This window comes from Triticum urartu, chromosome 2A (genome assembly GCF_056163025.1).
Source record: "Triticum urartu cultivar PI428250 chromosome 2A, HENAU_Tu73, whole genome shotgun sequence".
Lineage (NCBI taxonomy): Eukaryota > Viridiplantae > Streptophyta > Magnoliopsida > Poales > Poaceae > Triticum > Triticum urartu.
Window position 1 is genome coordinate 529,017,472 of NC_141874.1, and position 17,320 is coordinate 529,034,791.

The following is a 17,320-nucleotide window of genomic DNA, read 5'->3' on the forward strand; positions in this document are numbered from 1 at the left end:
GAGAGCACCGGGATGATGAAGATGACCACCGGAGAGGGATTCCCCCCTCCGGCAGGGTGCCAGAACGGGTCTAGATGTTGGGGAACGTAGTAATTTCAAAAAAATTCCTACGCACACGCAAGATCATGGTGATGCATAGCAACGAGAGGGGGAGAGTGTGATCTACGTACCCTTGTTGATCGACAACGGAAGCGTTAACTTGGTTGATGTAGTCGTATGTCTTCACGGCCCGACCGATCAAGCACCGAAACTACGGCACCTCCGAGTTCTAGCACACGTTCAGCTCGATGACGATCCCCGGACTCCGATCCAGCAAAGTGTCGGGGAAGAGTTCCGTCAGCACGACGGCATGGTGACGATCTTGATGTACTACTGTCGCAGGGCTTTGCCTAAGCACCGCTACAATATTATCGAGGACTATGGTGGAAGGGGGCACCGCACACGGCTATGAATATGATCACGTGGATCAACTTGTGTCTCTAAGGGGTGCCCCTGCCTCCGTATATAAAGGCTCAAGGGAGGGGGGCCGGCCGGCCAGGAGAGGCGCGCCAGGAGGAGTCCTACTCCCTCCGGGAGTAGGACTCCCCCGCTTTCCTAGTTGGAATAGGATTCGCGGAGGGGGGGAAAAGAGGAGAGAGAGGAGGAAGGGGGGCCGGCCCCCTCTCCTTGTCCAATTCGGACCAAGGGGGGGAGGGGCGCGTGGCCCATCTCTGGCCACCTCTCCTCTCTTCCACAAAGGCCCACTAAGGCCCATATACCTCCCGGGGGGTTCCGGTAACCTCCCGGTACTCCGGTAAAATCCCGATTTCACCCGGAACACTTCCGATATCCAAACATAGGCTTCCAATATATCCATCTTTATGTCTCGACCTTTTCGAGACTCCTCGTCATGTCCGTGATCACATCCGGGACTCCGAACAACCTTCGGTACATCAAAATGCATAAACTCATAATATAACTGTCATCGTAACCTTAAGCGTGCGGACCCTACGGGTTCGAGAACAATGTAGACATGACCGAGACACGTCTCCGGTCAATAACCAATAGCGGAACCTGGATGCTCATATTGGCTCCTACATATTCTACGAAGATCTTTTATCGGTCAGACCGCATAACAACATACGTTGTTCCCTTTGTCATCGGTATGTTACTTGCCCGAGATTCGATCGTCGGTATCCTATACCTAGTTCAATCTCGTTACCGGCAAGTCTCTTTACTTGTTCTGTAATACATCATCCCGCAACTAACTCATTAGTTGCAATGCTTGCAAGGCTTAAGTGATGTGCATTACCGAGAGGGCCCAGAGATACCTCTCCGACAATCGGAGTGACAAATCCTAATCTCGAAATACGCCAACCCAACATGTACCTTTGGAGACACCTGTAGAGCTCCTTTATAATCACCCAGTTACGTTGTGATGTTTGGTAGCACACAAAGTGTTCCTCTGGCAAATGGGAGTTGCATAATCTCATAGTCATAGGAACATGTATAAGTCATGAAGAAAGCAATAGCAACATACTAAACGATCGGGTGCTAAGCTAATGGAATGGGTCATGTAAATCAGATCATTCAACTAATGATGTGATCCCGTTAATCAAATAACAACTCTTTGTCCATGGTTAGGAAACATAACCATCTTTGATTAACGAGCTAGTCAAGTAGAGGCATACTAGTGACACTCTGTTTGTCTATGTATTCATACATGTATTATGTTTCCGGTTAATACAATTCTAGCATGAATAATAAACTTTTATCATGGTATAAGGAAATAAATAATAACTTTATTATTGCCTCTAGGGCATATTTCCTTTAGTCTCCCACTTGCACTAGAGTCAATAATCTAGTTCACATCGCCATGTGATTTAACAGCAATAGTTCACATCACCATGTGATTAACACCCATAGTTCACATCGATATGTGATCAACACCCAAAGGGTTTACTAGAGTCAGTAATCTAGTTTCACATCGCTATGTGATTAACACCCGAAGAGTACTAAGGTGTGATCATGTTTTGCTTGTGAGATAATTTTAGTCAACGGGTCTGTCACATTCAGATCCGTAAGTATTTTGCGAATTTCTATGTCAACGATGCTCTGCACGGAGCTACTCTAGCTTATTGCTCCCACTTTCAATATGTATCTAGATTGAGACTTAGAGTCATCCAGATCTGTGTCAAAAATTGCATCAACGTAACCTTTTACGACGAACCTTTTTGTCACCTCCATAATTGAGAAATATTTCCTTATTCCACTAAGGATAATTTTGACCGCTGTCCAGTGATCTACTCTTAGATCACTATCGTACTCCCTTTCTTAACACAGTGTAGGGTATACAATAGATCTGGTACATAGCATGGCATACTTTATAGAACCTATGGCTGAGGCATAGGGAGTGACTTTCATTCTATTTCTATCTTCTGCCGTGGTCGGGCTTTGAGTCTTACTCAATTTCACACCTTGTAACACAGGCAAGAACTCTTTCTTTGACTGTTCCATTTTGAACTACTTCAAAATCTTGTCAAGGTTTGTACTTATTGAAAAAACTTATCAAGCGTCTTGATCTATCTCTATAGATCTTGATGCTCAATATGTAAGCAGCTTCACCGAGGTCTTTCTTTGAAAAACTCCTTTCAAACACTCCTTTATGCTTTGCAGAATAATTCTATATTATCTCTGATCAACAATATGTCATTCACATATACTTATCAGAAATGTTGTAGTGCTCCCACTCACTTTCTAGTAAATACAGGCTTCACCGCAAGTCTGCATAAAACTATATGCTTTGATCAACTTATCAAAGCGTATATTCCAACTCCGAGATGCTTGCACAAGTCCATAAATGGATCGCTGGAGCTTGCATATTTTGTTATCACCTTTAGGATTGACAAAACCTTCTTGTTGCATCACATACAACTCTTCTTTAATAAATCCATTAAGGAATGCAGTTTTGTTTATCCATTTGCCATATTTCATAAAATGCGGCAATTGCTAACATGATTCGGACAGACTTAAGCATAGATACGAGTGAGAAACTCTCATCGTAGTCAACACCTTGAACTTGTCGAAAACTTTTGCGACAATTCTAGCTTTGTAGATAGTAACACTACTATCAGTGTCCGTCTTCCTCTTGAAGATCCATTTATTATCAATGGCTTGCCGATCATCGGGCAAGTCCACCAAAGTCCACACTTTGTTCTCATACATGGATTCTATCTCAGATTTCATGGCATCTAGCCATTTATCGGAATCTGGGCTCATCATCGCTTCCTCATAGTTCGTAGGTTCGTCATGGTCAAGTAACATGACCTCCAGAATAGGATTACCGTGCCACTCTGGTGCGGATCTCACTCTGGATGACCTACAAGGTTTGGTAGTAACTTGATCCGAAGTTACATGATCATCATCATTATCTTCCTCACTAATTGGTGCAGGAGTCACAGGAACAGATTTCTGTGATGAACTACTTTCCAATTATGGAGCAGGTACAATTACCTCATCAAGTTCTACTTTCCTCCCACTCACTTCTTTCGAGAGAAACTCCTTCTCTAGAAAGGATCCATTATTAGCAACGAATGTCTTGCCTTCGGATCTGTGATAGAAGGTGTACCCAACTGTCTCCTTTGGGTATCCTATGAAGACATATTTCTCCGATTTGGGTTTGAGCTTATTAGGATGAAACTTTTTCATATAAGCATCGCAACCCCAAACTTTAAGAAACGACAACTTTGGTTTCTTGCCAAACCACAGTTCATAAGGCGTCGTCTCAACGGATTTTGATGGTGCCCTATTTAACGTGAATGCAGCTATCTCTAATGCATGACCCCAAAACGATAATGGTAAATCGGTAAGAAACATCATAGATTGTACTATATCCAATAAAGTACGGTTATGATGTTCGGACACACCATTATGCTGTGGTGTTCCAGGTGGCATGAATTTGTGAAACTATTCCACTTTGTTTTAATTGAAGACCAAACTCATAACTCAAATATTCGTCTCCGCGATCAGATCGTGGAAACCTTATCTTCTTGTCACGATGATTTTCCACTTCACTCTGAAATTCTTTGAACTGTTCAAATGTTTCAGACTTATGTTTCATCAAGTAGATATCCCCATATCTGCTCAAATCATCTGTGAAGGTCAGAAAATAATGATACCTGCTGCAAGCCTTAATATTCATCGGACCACATACATCAGTATGTATGATTTCCAACAAATCTGTTGCTTGCTTCATTGTTCCGGAGAACGGCGTTTTAGTCATCTTGCCCATAAGGCATGGTTCGCAAGCATCAAGTGATTCATAATCAAGTGATTCCAAAAGCCCATCAGCATGGAGTTTCTTCATGCGCTTTACTCCAATATGACCTAAACGGCAGTGCCACAAATAAGTTGCGCTATCATTATTAACTTCGCATCTTTTGGTTTCAATATTATGAATATGTGTATCACTACGATCGAGATCCAATGAACTTGTTTCGTTGGGTGTATGACCATCGAAGGTTTTATTCATGTAAACAGAACAACAATTATTCTCTGATTTTAATGAATAACTGTATTGCAATAAACATGATCAAATCATATTCATGCTCAACGCAAAAACCAAATAACACTTATTTAGGTTCAACACTAATCCCGAAAGTATAGGGGAGTGTGTGATGATGATCATATCAATCTTGGAACTACTTCCAACACACATCGTCACTTCACCCTTAACTAGTGTCTGTTTATTCTGCAACTCCTGTTTCGTGTTACTACTCTTAGCAACTGAACCAGTATCAAATACCGAGGGGTTGCTATAAACACTAGTAAAGAACACATCAATAACATGTATATCCAATATACCTTTGTTCACTTTGCCATCCTTCTTATCCGCCAATCACTTGGGGTAGTTCCGCTTCCAGTGACCAGTCCCTTTGCAGTAGAAACACTTAGTCTCAGGCTTAGGACCAGACTTGGGCTTCTTCACTTGAGCAGCAACTTGCTTGCTGTTCTTCTTGAAGTTCCCCTTCTTCCCTCTGCCCTTTTCTTGAAACTAGTGGTCTTGTCTACCATCAACACTTGATGTTTTTCTCGATTTCTACCTTCGTCAATTTATGCATTACGAAGAGCTTGGGAATCGTTTCCATTATCCCTTGCATATCATAGTTCATCACGAAGTTCTACTAACTTGGTGATGGTGACTAGAGAATTCTGTCAATCACTATCTTATCTGGAAGATTAACTCCCACTTGATTCAAGCGATTGTACTACTCAGACAATCTGAGTACATGCTCACTAGTTGAGCGATTCTCCTCCATCTTTTAGCTATAGAACTTGCTGGAGACTTCATATCTCTCAACTCGGGTATTTGCTTGAAATATTAACTTCAACTTCTGGAACATCTCATATGCTCCATGACGTTCAAAACGTCTTTGAAGTCCCGATTCTAAGCCATTAAGCATGGTGCACTTAAACTATCAAGTAGTCAACATATTGAGCTAGGCAAACGTTCATAACGTCTGCATCTGCTCCTGCAATAGGTCTGTCACCTAGCGGTGCATCAAGGACATAATTCTTCTGTGCAGCAATGAGGATAAACCTCAGATCACGGATTCAATCCGCATCATTGCCACTAACATCTTTCAACACAATTTTCTCTAGGAACATATCAAAATAAACATATGAAAGCAACAACGCGAGCTATTGATCTACAACATAGATATGCTAATACTACCAGGACTAAGTTCATGATAAATGAAAGTTCAATTAATCATATTACTTAAGAACTCCCACTTAGATAGACATCCCTCTAATCTTCTAAGTGATCACGTGATCCATATCAACTAAACCATGTCCGATCATCACGTGAGATGGAGTAGTTTCAATGGTGAACATCACTATGTTGATCATATCTACTATATGATTCACGCTCGACCTTTCGGTCTCCGTGTTCCGAGGCCATATCTGTATATGCTTGGCTCGTCAAGTATAACCTGAGTATTCCGCGTGTGCAACTGTTTTGCACCCGTTGTATTTGAACGTAGAGCCTATCACACCCGATCATCACGTGGTGTCTCAGCACGAAGAACTTTCGCAACGGTGCATACTCAGGGAGAACATTTCTTGATAATTAGTGAGAGATCATCTTAAAATGCTACCGTCAATCAAAGCAAGATAAGATGCATAAAAGATAAACATCACATGCAATCAATATAAGTGATATGATATGGCCATCATCATCTTGTGCTTGTGATCTCCATCTCCGAAGCACCGTCATGATCACCATCGTCACCGGCGCGACACCTTGATCTCCATCGTAGCATCGTTGTCGTCTCGCCAATCTTATGCTTCCACGACTATCGCTACCGCTTAGTGATAAAGTAAAGCATTACAGCGCGATTGCATTGCATACAATAAAGCGACAACCATATGGCTCCTGCCAGTTGCCGATAACTCGGTTACAAAACATGATCATCTCATACAATAAAATTTAGCATCATGTCTTGACCATATCACATCACAACATGCCCTGCAAAAACAAGTTAGACGTCCTCTACTTTGTTGTTGCATGTTTTACGTGGCTGCTACGGGCTTAAGCAAGAACTAATCTTACCTACGCATCAAAACCACAACAATAGTTTGTCAAGTTGGTGCTGTTTTAACCTTCACAAGGACCGGGCGTAGCCACACTCGGTTCAACTAAAGTTGGAGAAACTGTCACCCGCAAGCCACCTATGTGCAAAGCACGTCGGGAGAACCGGTCTCGCGTAAGCGTACGCGTAATGTCGGTCCGGGCCGCTTCGTCCAACAATACCGCCGAACCAAAGTATGACATGCTGGTAAGCAGTATGACTTATATCGCCCACAACTCACTTGTGTTCTACTCGTGCATATAACATCAACATATAAAACCTAGGCTCGGATGCCACTGTTGGGGAACGTAGTAATTTCAAAAAAATTCCTACGCACACGCAAGATCATGGTGATGCATAGCAACGAGAGGGGGAGAATGTGATCTACGTACCCTTGTAGATTGACAACGGAAGCGTTAACTTGGTTGATGTAGTCGTACGTCTTCACGGCCCGACCGATCAAGCACCGAAACTACGGCACCTCCGAGTTCTAGCACACGTTCAGCTCGATGACGATCCCCGGACTCCGATCCAGCAAAGTGTTGGGGAAGAGTTCCGTCAGCACGACGGCGTGGTGACGATCTTGATGTACTACTGTCGCAGGGCTTTGCCTAAGCACCGCTACAATATTATCGAGGACTATGGTGGAAGGGGGCACCGCACACGGCTATGAATATGATCACGTGGATCAACTTGTGTCTCTAGGGAGGGGGGCCGGCCGGCCAGGAGAGGCGCGCCAGGAGGAGTCCTACTCCCTCCGGGAGTAGGACTCCCCCCTTTCCTAGTTGGAATAGGATTCGCGGAGGGGGGGGGGGAAGAGGAGAGAGAGGAGGAAGGGGGGCCGGCCCCCTCTCCTTGTCCAATTCGGACCAAGGGGGGGTGGGGCGCGTGGCCCATCTCTGGCCACCTCTCCTCTCTTCCACTAAGGCCCACTAAGGCCCATATACCTCCCGGGGGGTTCCGGTAACCTCCCAGTACTCCGGTAAAATCCCGATTTCACCCGGAACACTTCGATATCCAAACATAGGCTTCCAATATATCCATCTTTATGTCTCGACCATTTCGAGACTCCTCGTCATGTCCGTGATCACATCCAGGACTCCGAACAACCTTCGGTACATCAAAATGCATAAACTCATAATATAACTGTCATCGTAACCTTAAGCGTGCGGACCCTACGGGTTCGAGAACAATGTAGACATGACCGAGACACGTCTCCGGTCAATAACCAATAGCGGAACCTGGATGCTCATATTGGCTCCTACATATTCTACGAAGATCTTTTATCGGTCAGACCGCATAACAACATACGTTGTTCCCTTTGTCATCGGTATGTTACTTGCCCGAGATTCGATCGTCGGTATCCTATACCTAGTTCAATCTCGTTACCGGCAAGTCTCTTTACTCATTATGTAATACATCATCCCGCAACTAACTCATTAGTTGCAATGCTTGCAAGGCTTAAGTGATGTGCATTACCGAGAGGGCCCAGAGATACCTCTCCGACAATCGGAGTGACAAATCCTAATCTCGAAATACGCCAACCCAACATGTACCTTTGGAGACACCTGTAGAGCTCCTTTATAATCACCCAGTTACGTTGTGACATTTGGTAGCACACAAAGTGTTCCTCTGGCAAACGGGAGTTGCATAATCTCATAGTCATAGGAACATGTATAAGTCATGAAGAAAGCAATAGCAACATACTAAACGATCGGGTGCTAAGCTAATGGAATGGGTCATGTCAATCAGATCATTCAACTAATGATGTGATCCCGTTAATCAAATAACAACTCTTTGTCCATGGTAAGGAAACATAACCATCTTTGATTAACGAGCTAGTCAAGTAGAGGCATACTAGTGACACTCTGTTTGTCTATGTATTCACACATGTATTATGTTTCCGGTTAATACAATTCTAGCATGAATAATAAACTTTTATCATGATATAAGGAAATAAATAATAACTTTATTATTGCCTCTAGGGCATATTTCCTTCACTAGATTGGTTTTCGGTGGCTACGGAGGCTTCTAGCGGCGGAACTCCCGATCTATTGTGCTCCTTGATGTTTTTAGGGTATATGGAGATATATAGGCGGAAGAAGTATGTTAGGGGGCCACGAGGGGCCCACGAGGGTGGTGGGCGCGCCCTAGGGGGGTGGGCGCGCCCCCTACCTCGTGGCCTCCTAGAAGCTTCCCTTATGTGCACTTCAAGTCTTCTAGGCTTCTTTCTTTCCAAAAATGAGTTCCATGAAGTTTCAGGTCAATTGGACTCCATTTGATTTTCCTTTTCTTCGAAACCCTAAAACAAGGTAAAAACAGAAACTGACATTGGGCTCTGGGTTAATAGGTTAGTCCCAAAAATGATATAAAAGTGTATAATAAAGCCCATGAACATCGAAAACAGAAGATAATATAGCATGGAGCAATCAAAAATTATAGATACGTTGGAGACGTATCAGCATCCCCAAGCTTAATTCCTGCTCGTCCTCGAGTAGGTAAATGATAAAAACAGAATTTTCGATGCGGAGTGCTACTTGGCATAATTTCAATGTAATACATTAATTGTGGCATGAATATTCAGATCCGAAAGACTCAAGATAAAAGTTCATATTGACATCATAATAATAATAATACTTCAAGCATGCTAACTAAGCAATTATGTCTTCTCACAATAACATGGCCAAAGAAAGTTCATCCCTACAAAATCATATAGTTTAGTCATGCTCCATTTTCGTCACACAAGAATGCTCTCATCATGCACAACCCCGATGACAAGCCAAGCAATTGTTTCATCCTTTAGTAATCTCAAACCTATAAACTTTAACGCAATACATGAGCGCGAGCCATGGATATAGCACCATGGGTGGAATAGAATAATGAGGGGGTTATGTGGAGAAGACAAAAAGGAGAAAGTCTCACATCAATGAGGCTAATCAATGGGCTATGGAGATGACCATCGATTGATGTTAATGCAAGGAGTAGGGATTGCCATGCAACGGATGCACTAGAGCTATAAATGTATGAAAGCTCAACAAAAGAAACCAAGTGGGTGTGCATCCAACTTGCTTGCTCACGAAGACCTAGGGCACTTGAGGTGGCCCATTGTTGGAATATACAAGCCAAGTTCTATATTGAAAATTTCCCACTAGTATATGAAAGTGACAAAACAAGAGACTCTCTATCATGAGGATTATGGTGCTACTTTGAAGCACAAGTGTGGCAAAGGATAGTAGCATTGTCCCTTCTCTCTTTTTCTCTCATTTTTTTATTTTCATTTTTGGGCCTTCTCTTTTTATGGCCTTTCTCCTTCCTTTTTTTTGGGCCTTCTCTTTTTTATGGCCTTTCTCTTTTTTTATTCCTCACTTGGGACAATGCTCTAGAAAATGATGATCATCACACTTCTATTTATTTACAACTCAATGATTACAACTCGATACTAGAACTCGATACTGGGCTCTAGGTTAATAAGTTAGTCCCAAAAATGATATAAAAGTGTATAATAAAGCCCATAAACATCCAAAACAGAAGATAATATAGCATGGAGCAATCAAAAATTATAGATATGTTGGAGATGTATCAACGAGTGATGTGCAAAAATTCAGAATTCGTTCTCAAGTTTCTTCTGAATTCTCTAGCAAAATTGGTTGGTCATGGAGGTTGGGTTTGCAGCAACCGCACATGCTCCCCTGATTGGGTGAAAAATGGATTAAGTCGAATTAGAATAAACATGTTTCCCACCAAGTGAATGCCAACACATAGGAAAATGTTGCTAGTGATTTTCTTGCTTTGTCATGTAGTATACTGCACTCTCCTTTCATGAACACTGCTTGGATATATATAACTGAACGACCTGAACAATACTTCTCTGCTGTAGCTATACTTATGGGCTCTGCAACTGAATTTTTTGAACCGTTGTTCTTGAGCATAATTGTAGGTACTAGGTCCTTTAATTGTGCCACAATCTGTAGGACCCTTTTATGCATTGTGCGAAGTACTACTCCATGAGCAAGAAGCACGTTGTGCCACTCTATAAGATGAACATGAGCGGCACCAGAAGAACTGAATTGGTATGCATGCCACCATTCAGTCAACCCTTGAGTAGAGTGAGTAGTTACACAAACCTCCAAATCTTAAATATGCGAGTAACCATCTTCCATACATGTACTGCTCTGAAGTTTCCTGAAAATGGTGACCACAATAGCTCCAACAGCATATTCTCTCGATCACTTACTTCATAAGAGAACTGTACAAAAGAAATCACCGACCACCACTCAGTAGCACACAAGTGTAAACCATCCATTATTGGCATTATCAACAGACTTGAGACATGGGTATTTCTTTGTCTAGGAGGAATGCCACAAGCAACCTTCTGACAAAGACATGGCTTCAGCTTTTCATCTGCTTGATCCACCAGAAACGATGGCCAAGGCATTGGTCGTAGCAGCAGGCCTGGTGCCTTGTATGCGGCAAAACGTCCGACTCTCCATATGGATGTACTGCTAAAGATAGCTCCGTTTGATAGTCAGCCGGCTGGTGGTCAGGTGGCCACCACTCATAGCCAAAATCATCAGTCAAACATTCATGCGGTCGATGCTCTGCGCGTGCAATTGGCTGCACCCTGTCGTTGTCGTGGACGAGGACAACCAAAGGCACCGATTTCTCCGCACATGTGACCAACAAAATCAGGGACGCATCAGCAACGCCGTCGCAGTTGTTGGCGATGTCAGGGCCATACCTTGAGAGCGTGGGAGGTACACGGGTGGCAAGTTGGACATCGATGGTGAAGTCGACAGACCGGGACGCGGTCGCAACAATCTGGTACTCCTTCTGGTCTTTCGGTTCGGCCATTGGAGGGGTGGGTTTGATGTTGTTGAGGTCGACCACATGCTTGAGAAGGGTGGCAGCTGCAGGGGTGTCATGGCCCTTGTTGCCAAATTCGGTGGTGGCAACCTGGTGCGACCATTTCGTTTAACAGATGACGCACGCCATCTCGATGGAGGCAGGGGCCGCGTCGTGGATGAACTCGAGGACTTCCTGGGACTTGGTGGTGGAGCAGGAGACGTCGGGGATGGGCGCTGATGATGCATGCGTCGTGGTTGAGGCCGCCAGATTGACAAGCGAGGTGACCATGGGAGGGTCACCCACCCGTGCAACCCCCAACACTGAGCTCACCTCCTCCGCCTGAGAGCATAATCTCTCGAGATACCACAACAACTGCTCCTTGGCAGACATGGCATCCCACTCTGGTGGTTTGACAGCGGGCATGCCATCGTCGCCGGTGAAATTGGGGGAAAATTTGGGGAAAATTTGAGGGGGAAGGGTGGTGCCTGGCTCTAATACCATATGTAAGTATCCCCTTGATATCTCACACACGAACTAGTAGTAGTCTCGCAGAGGAACTCAATCACAGTAGCTATTACAAGAATCTGGATACACGAATGAGATGAAGGGGAAGAACTAGAGGTAGGGGAAAGAGAGAGGAGCCGCCGCCATTCTGTGCCGTGATCCACTGGATGACCAGAGCGTCGTCCACTTGCTGGTACTTGTAATCTTCAGCTTCGGTAGGCTGATGGGCCCGACCCATGTACCTGTCCAGGGGCAGGCCCGCATACCCATCAGGAGGGCTCCTGACACCCATCTTCGAGCACCCCAGCTTCCCCGAGCGCCTCACCTTACCACTGTGAGCCCCAGCTCCCCCTTGACCTGTCCCCCTTTGCTTTCTCGTGCCCCATAGTCGTCCTGTCATCGGGTGATATGTCCATTTTGCATCATGCTTTTATATCGATATTTATTGCATTATGGGCTGTTATTACACATTATGTCACAATACTTATGCCTATTCTCCCTTATTTTACAAGGTTTACATGAAGAGGGGGAATGCGGCAGCTGGAATTCTGGGATGGAAAAGGAGCAAATACTAGAGACCTATTCTGCACATCTCCAAAAGTCCTGAAACTTCACGGGAGCACGTTTCAAAATATATAAAAAATATTGAGCGCAAGAAGTACCAGAGGGGGGCCACCCACCAGCCACGAGGGTGGGGGTGCGCCCTACCCCCCTGGCGCGCCCCCTGCCTCGTGGGCCCCTTGGTGGCCCTCCGATGCCCATCTTCTGCTATATGAGGTCTTTCGTCCGAGAAAAAATAATCATAAGCAAGCTTTGGGGAAGAAACTCCGCCGCCACCAGGCGGAACCTTGGCAGAACTAATCTAGGGCTCCGGCAGAGCTGTTCTGCCGGGGAAACTTCCCTCCGAGAGGGGGAAATCATCGCCATCGTCATCACCAATGATCCTCTCATCGGGAGGGGGTCAATCTCCATCAACATCTTCACCAGCACCATCTCATCTCAAACCCTAGTTCATCTCTTGTATCCAATCTTTGTATCCAAACCTCAGATTGGTACCTGTGGGTTGCTAGTAGTGTTGATTACTCTCTGTAGTTGATGCTAGTTGGTTTACTTTGTGGAAGATCATATGTTCAGATCCATTATGCATATTAATACCCCTCTGATTATGAACATGAATATGCTTTGTGAGTAGTTACGTTTGTTCCTGAGGACATGGGAGAAGTCTTGCTATAAGTAGTCATGTGAATTTGGTATTCGTTCGATATTTTGATGAGATGTATGTTGTCATCCCTCTAGTGGCGTCGTGTGAACGTCGACTACATGAAACTTCACCAATGTTTGGGACTAGAGGGAGGCATTGGGAAGTAATAAGTAGATGATGGGTTGCTAGAGTGACAGAAGCTTAAACCCTAGTTTATGCGTTGCTTCGTAAGGGGCTAATTTGGATCCATATGTTTCATGTTATGGGTAGGTTTACCTTAATACTTCTGTTGTAGTTGCAGATGCTTGCAATGGGGGTTAATCATAAGTGGGATGCTTGTCCAAGTAAGGACAGCACCCAAGCACCGGTCCACCCACATATCAAATTATCAAAGTACCGAACGCGAATCATATGATCGTGATGAAAACTAGCTTGATGATAATTCCCATGTGTCCTAGGGAGCGCTTTCCTTCATATAAGAGTTTGTCCAGGCTTGTCCTTTGCCACAAAAAGGATTGGGCCATTTTGCTGCACCTTATTTACTTTTATTACTTGCTACTCGTTACAAATTACCTTATCACAAAACTATCTGTTACCAATAATTTCAGTGCTTGCAGAGAATACCTTACTGAAACTGCTTATCATTTCCTTCTGCTCCTCGTTGGGTTTGACACTCTTATTTATCGAAAAGCTATGATAGATACCCTACACTTGTGGATCATCAAGACTCTTTTCTGGCGCTGTTGCCGGGGAGTGAAGCGCCTTTGGTAGGTGGAATTTGGTAAGGAAAAATTTATATAGTGTGGTGAAATTTATTGTCACTTGTTACTATGGAACATAATCCTTTGAGGGGCTTGTTCGGGGTATCTTCACCCCGACCAGTAGAGCAAAGAGTTGCTCCTCAACCTACTGAACCTACTGAAACTGTTTACTTTGAAATTCCTTCGGGAATGATAGAGAAACTGTTAGCTAATCCTTTTGCAGGAGACGGAACGTTGCACCCCGATTTACACTTAATCTATGTGGATGAAGTTTGTGGATTATTTAAGCTTGCAGGTATGCCCGAGGATGTTTTCAAGAAGAAGGTCCTCCCTTTATCTTTGAAGGGAGATGCATTGACATGGTATAGGCTATGTGATGATATGGGATCATGGGACTACAAGCGATTCAAATTGGAATTTCACCAGAAGTTTTATCCTATGCATCTTGTTCATCGTGATCGTAATTATATATATAATTTTTGGCCTCGCGAAGGAGAAAGCATCGCTCAAGCTTGGGGGAGGCTTAAGTCAATGTTATATTCATGCCCCAATCATGAGATCTCAAGAGAAATGATTATTCAAAAAATTTATGCTCGGCTTTCTCTCAGTAATCGCTCCATGCTCGATACTTCTTGTACTGGATCTTCTATGGTGAAGACTATTGAATTCAAATGGGATTTATTGGAGAGAATTAAACGCAACTCTGAAGATTGGGACCTCGACGAAGGTAAGGAGTCAGGTATAACACCTAAGTTTGACTGTGTTAAATCTTTTATGGATACCGATGCTTTCCGTGAATTTAGCACTAAATATGGACTTGACCCTGAGATAGTAGCTTCCTTTTGTGAATCCTTTGCTACTTATGTTGATCTCCCTAAGGAGAAGTGGTTTAAATATAATCCTCCCATTGAAGTAAAAGTAGTTGCACCTATTAAAGTTGAAGAAAAGACTATCACTTATAATGATCTTGTTGTTCCTACTGCTTATGTTGAGAAACCACCTTTCCCTGTTAGAATAAAGGATCATGCTAAAGTTTCAACTGTAGTCAACGAAAGTAATATTAGGACACACGAACCCCCTGAGAAAGTTAAAGTTGAACCTAATATTGCTATGGTTAAAGATCTCTTGGCCGATAATATTGATGGGCATGTTATTTACTTCTGTGATGAGACTACTAGAATTGTTAGACCTGATACTAAAAATAAACATAGACCTGTTGTAGGCATGCCTGTTATTTCTGTTAAAATAGGAGATCATTGCTATCATGGCTTATGTGATATGGGTCCTAGTGCAAGTGCAATACCCCATTCCTTATACAAAGAAATTATGCATGATATTGCACCTGCTGAGATAGAAGATATCGATGTTACCATTAAGCTTGCCAATAGAGATACCATTTCACCAATTGGGATTGTTAGAGATGTTGAAGTCTTGTGTGGGAAGGTTAAATATCCTGCTGATTTTCTTGTTCTTGGTTCCCCACAAGATAGCTTTTGTCCCATTATATTTGGTAGACCCTTCTTGAATACTGTTAATGCTAAGATAGACTGCAATAAGGATATTGTTTCTATTGGTTTAGGGGATATGTCTCATGAGTTTAATTTTGCTAAGTTCTCATGAGTTTAATTTTGCTAAGTTCCGTAGACAACCCCAGGATGAGGAATTGCCTAGTAAAGATGAAATAATTGGTCTTGCTTCTATTGCCGTGCCTCCTACCGATCCTTTAGAACAATATTTGCTAGACCATGAAAATGATATGTTTATGAATGAAAGAAGGGAAACAGATGAAGTATTCTTTAAACAGGGACCTATTCTGAAACACAACTTGCCTGTTGAAATCTTAGGGGATCCTCCTCCACCCGAGGGTGATCCCGTGTTTGAGCTTAAACCATTGCCTGATACTCTTAAATATGCTTATCTTGATGAAAAGAAGGTATATCCTATTATTATTAGTGCTAACCTTTTAGAGAAGGAGGAAGAGAAAATATTGAAAACTCTAAAGAAGCACCGTGCTGCTATTGGATATACTCTTGATGATCTTAAGGGCATTAGTCCCACTCTATGTCAACAGAAAATAAATTTGGAGAAAGACACCAAACCAGTTATTGATCACCAACGACGGTTGAATCCTAAGATGAAAGAAGTGGTAAGAAAGGAAATATTAAAGCTCCTTGAGGCAAGTATAATTTATCCCATTTCTGATAGTCAGTGGGTAAGTCGTGTCCATTGTGTCCCTACGAAGGGAGGTATTACTGTCGTTCCTAATGATAAAGATGAATTGATTCCACAAAGAATTATTACAGGTTATAGGATGGTAATTGATTTTCGCAGATTAAATAAAGCTACTAAAAAAGATCATTACCCTTTGCCTTTCATCGATCAAATGCTAGAAAGATTATCCAAACATACACATTTTTGCTTTCTAGATGGTTACTCTAGCTTCTCTCAAATACATGTGTGAGCTGATGATCAAGAAAAGACCACTTTTACTTGCCCTTTCGGTACTTTTGCTTATAGAAGTATGCCTTTTGGTTTATGTAATGCACCTGCTACCTTTCAAAGATGCATGATGGCTATATTCTCTGACTTTTGTGAAAAGATTTGTGAGGTTTTCATGGACGATTTCTCCGTTTATGGATCCTCTTTTGATGATTGCTTGAGCAACCTTGATTGAGTTTTGCAGAGATGTGAAGAAACTAATCTTGTCTTGAACTGGGAGAAGTGCCACTTTATGGTTAATGAAGGCATTGTCTTGGGGCATAAAATTTCTGAAATAGGTATAGAAGTTGACAAAGCTAAAGTTGATGCTATTGAAAAGATGTCGTGTCCCAAGGACATCAAAGGTAGAAGTAGTTTCCTTGGTCATGCCGGTTTTTATAGGAGGTTCATTAAGGACTTCTCAAAAATTTCCCGGCCTCCAACTAACCTATTACAAAAAGATATTCCTTTTGTCTTTGATGATGATTGTGTAGAAGCATTTGAAATACTTAAGAAAGCCTTGATTTCTGCACCTATTGTTCAGCCACCTGATTGGAATTTACCCTTTGAAATTATGTGTGATGCTAGTGATTATGCTATAGGTGTTGTTCTAGGGCAAACAGTTAATAAGAAATTAAATGTTATTCAATATGCTAGTAAAACTCTAGACAACACCCAGAGAAATTATGCTACTACTGAAAAATAATTTTTAGCAGTTGTATTTGCTTGTGATAAGTTCAGACCTTATATTGTTGATTCTAAAGTAACTATCCACACTAATCATGCTGCTATTAAATATCTTATGGAAAAGAAAGGTGCTAAACCTAGACTTATGAGATGGGTTCTCCTGCTACAAGAATTTGATCTGCATATCATTGATAGAAAGGGAGCTGAGAACCCCATTGCAGACAACTTGTATA